Raw genomic sequence first — 4,206 nt, 5'->3', positions numbered from 1 at the left:
ATTTTAGAGGCAGCAGTGAATACTGACAGATTTCCCAGACTGATAAAGTTGTTGTGACAGTTTTTGCAGCAAGTAACTTTACTTTATTTACTTTATTTATTCTTCAAATTCAAAATGTAACCAGGCGGGTTTGGCAGTGAACCGTGTCAGAGGTTAAAAACTGTTGTATAAGAATTTGGAAAAACTGTATTTCATCCATAATGAGTAATTGATTATTGATTGTTTAAGTAGCCAACTGTTGTTAAAGGCAACAAGTTAAAATTTCCATCCCTAGATCAAGGCCATAAAACACTGTTCTTTTTTCCAGGATTAAGTTTCTCTGAACTCAGAGCTAATGTAGGAAGTTAGAGGTTTGAGTCATTCAAGAATACAATCTTTTCTGAGTTGCTTAAACATAACAATAAAATCATTGACTCTGCTTTAGTTGCTGTGTAGTTGTATGTAAGCATCATTTTTGGGAGAAAAGAGCTGCAGGGCTGCCTTGTTTACAGCAGTTATGAAGCTGTAGAGGGGGAGAAGGAGGACGCTCGAATCGATACCAGTGTTTAGAAAGAAGCACAAAAGAACAATTCAGAGGGAGTTTTAAAGTAGTTACAGGAGTGACAGTTAAATTTGTCTTCGACAAAGCAGACACGCACCGACAAAACCCTGACTTATGCTTACTAATCCACTGTATCAATGTAAAGAAGCCTAAGTGAGTTGTCTGAGTGGGATTTGCGAAAACAGAAAAAGTAAAGTGATCCGAGGTGAAAAAGTTACAGAGAAAGTACATTTGGATGCCGAGAATTTCCAACTCTGTCTCTGCCTATAGATTCGGTACACACTGTGCGGCTGCGATGGGCCGATGCATTTCTTCACCGCTTCCGACATCCTCGTGGCAAGAAGATGCTTCCATCCTCTCTCCTCTCTCTGCTTCTCATCATTTTTTTTTTCCTCCTGCCCTCTCCTCCTCCTCCTCCTCTCCTGTCAGCACTGCTCAGTGTTTTACCCAGCAGCCCCGGGCATCCCTGGCGGCTGTTCACAGCACTAATGGGGCACTGAGAGAGAGAGGGAGAGAGGGACACGTTGAGGAAGAGACAAACGATTGAGGTGTGAGTAGTGTGGTAAGAAAGAGAAGACTGATCGATACCAGAGCCCCATGGGCAAGGCAGCACACCGGGCACTCGGCAGGTGATGCCTTTCAGCGCGAGGTTTTCCTGCGAGTGTGTCAACTGCCTGCTTGACCCGATCATCCAGACAGCGTTCATCCGCTGTGAATTTAAACAATTATTGATTCCTCGCATCGATTCCCAGCTTTGATTTTTAGTTTCCCACGTGTTTTCTCGTGTTCATAAGCATCTTTCCACACAGCAGTCACACACACTGATCTATTGTCACCGGCATGTGTGTGTGTGTGTGCGCAGGGAGGGGTTGTTATCGGTGATAGAAAATGAACAGAATAGCGACCATAAATACAGAAAACAATCAAACTCGGATTCCACACCTACGTGCTTTATGTGCCTGCAAGACATATAATGTGACTTTTACAGGGCGGTTTCAAATTGAAAGTGATGACATCGCTGCGGAGGGCCAATATTTGTGGCTGACTGTATGTACGCTGCAGGCAACCGCGGTGAAATACCACTGCAACAATGTGATGTAAACTGTGATAAAGCGTGGCACGGATAAACAAACATAAAACTGCTGCATCAGTCCCCGGAGGTCTATTCTTCACTCGTCGCCATTGTGCAAGTTTCCTGGAGTGTAATTGTTTGAGAAAGTTGAATTATGTTTTTCTTTTAAGATGAGAACGGGATGGTGCGAGGCTATAATTGCAGATATGAGTTTTACAGTGTGTCGTAGTCTATCTGCTCATCTCCCTCGAATGGGGGGTTGGATGGGGGAGTCGCTTGATTGGTTCGTGGGATTTCATTTGTTGTTACTGGAAAATCTACAGTGCAATGCATTGTATCAGACCGAGCAATACGCTGAACAACCACCACATCCGCTCCACAATATTCAGCAGGAAATAAGCACAAGTTAACAAAATTCCTTCAGTTTGCAGGTTTAAATTGTACTGATTATACCTGACTGAAGCTGGTTTGTCGAAATTATTTTTCTGATTATTGAATTTGACTGTCAATTAAGTGGCAGGGGATGTGTTGTGTTATTGGACAGGAATGCCTGTCTGAGCTAGATAACAGACAGAGTGGTTGTGATATTTATGACAAACCAAAAATCAGGATCAGCTCAGCCAGTGCAGGAGAACATGTGGCACCACTGCGGCATAGTTGGTGGTTACCGTCATCCATCCATTCACTTCCTGCCAGCTGTTCGGACCAGTGTTGTGGTGGCAGCAAGTTAAGCAATTCATCCCTACATCCGTCTTCTCCCTAGCCAGGAACTGCAGCTCCTCCTGGGGGATCCTGAAGCTTTAACAGACCAGACAGGATACATAATCCCTACCACAGCCTGCCTTGTGGTCCAGGCAGTCTAGTTACCCTAAGCCCTGGACCACATTTGTGCTGCACCAGTTCACCTTGTGATCAATAGCCCAGTTTACACGAACCTCCTTCTCACAAGGCAATCGACTTGATCCAGAACCTGAAGACAACAATCTGCTATTTTCCAGCAGAGCCGCTACTTTATTGTCCATTAATTTTACATTAAATGGAAATTTGTCTTTGGCACTTGTCTTCAGTTGGTTTTTTATGATGTCCCTGTTCAGAATAATAAGAGCAGAGGGTACAAATGAGTTTTTAAGCCATTTTTCCTGGCTAGAGTTTCCTTCCAGGTGTCATTATAGACCTGAGTCGCCTTCTCGGTGGTGGCTACATCCTGGAGTTGTTCGCCTCCACTGGGTCAGCTTGTTCCTCAGAGGTTCATATCAGATATTTAAAGTTAGTCACCTGTTCACCTTCCTGTCCTTCCATGGCTTAAACATGCCTGATGCTGCCTGCTCCCATCCTCCATCGTCCCCTCCCAGATACAACGTCTTGGTGTTAATCACACTGAGGTCAAAGAAACTGCCATCAAAACAGGTGAGAAGGTGGTTGTTGTGCTGAGAGGAGGAAGGACTGGTGACAGCTTCCAGTCTGGCAATCAGGAGCATGTCATCAGCGTAATTAATGAGAGAGAGGACTTTGCTGTTTATGGTTTAGCTCAGATGTGTTTGTAGAGAATCGGAAGAGGAGATAAAATATGTAAATAACGTGGAACACCAGCGTTCTATTAATATAGACTGGCTGTTCAGAGGTGGAGCTGCCAAACATGGTGGCATTTCCAAAAAAAAGCGGAGATTCAGTCCCGACTTTGCAACCAATCGACTGTTTCATGTTTACATTGACGCCTGCATGCCCAGTTTACATGAATGTTCATGTGATGTGCATTTTTAGGCAACCTTGTCCCTACAACATTAGGTTCCTGTACAAGTAGCCAACCCAGTAATACACTTCAGTTTTTAAAAGAAATGTTATTTTGTTCTGAAATAAATATATTTTAGTGACATAGTTGGAAAGGTTTTTGGTTGGAGAGAGTTTTGAAGTCCACATGAGGAGGCAGGAGGTGATGATGATTATTTTCACTCATTTACTTTTGATTGGTTTGGTTTAGGAACAAAAAAGTATATGGTTAGGTTTAGAAAAATATCATGCTTTGGTTAACTTTCAATGTAATACGGTAACTACTTGTCAGAAGCTTGGTCATGTTTAGGCACCAAAACTACAAGATGAAGGCTGGTAAAGTACCATTTAGATTTAAATATGACCCTTTGCTCTTACTTTTATTATTATTAGGGTCCGAGCACCCAAAAGGGTGCGAAGACCCTATTGGAACTGCTCGGATTATTATTATTATTATTATTATTAGGGTCCGAGCACCAAAGGGTGCGAAGACCCTATTGGAACTGCTCGGATTATTAGGGTCCGAGCACTAACGGTGCAAGGACCCTATTGTATCTGTTGTGATTATTATTAGGGTCCGAGCACACCAGTGCAAGGACCCTATTGTAACCGTTGTGATTATTATTATTATTATTTATTATTATTTATTAGGGTCCGAGCACTAACGGTGCAAGGACCCTATTGAAACCCTTGTGATTATTAGGGTCCGAGCACACCAGTGTGAGGACCCTATTGAAACCCTTGTGATTATTATTATTATTATTATTATTATGGTACGCAAAGTTTGAGCGCGTTTTTGAGGGCCTAAACGTGCTCGAAAACTCAC

At 42.9% G+C, this 4,206-nt stretch overlaps 1 long non-coding RNA gene across 1 annotated transcript in view; it reads left to right on the top strand.

Annotated features, from left to right (window-relative positions):
• The window catches only part of LOC103375522 (uncharacterized), an 18,765-nt gene extending 15,595 nt beyond the window's left edge, over nucleotides 1-3,170 (top strand). Inside the window, exon 3 of the long non-coding RNA XR_521217.1 lies at nucleotides 3,160-3,170. This is a non-coding gene — a long non-coding RNA (uncharacterized LOC103375522). The remainder of the gene's footprint in view (nucleotides 1-3,159) is intronic.
• Nucleotides 3,171-4,206: the final 1,036 nt, after the last annotated feature.

Source organism: Stegastes partitus, unplaced genomic scaffold (genome assembly GCF_000690725.1).
Source record: "Stegastes partitus isolate 25-593 unplaced genomic scaffold, Stegastes_partitus-1.0.2 Scaffold2645, whole genome shotgun sequence".
NCBI classification, from domain to species: Eukaryota; Metazoa; Chordata; class Actinopteri; family Pomacentridae; genus Stegastes; species Stegastes partitus.
The sequence above is the reverse complement of the archived record's forward strand: the minus strand, read 5'-3'. Positions and strand labels throughout refer to the sequence as shown.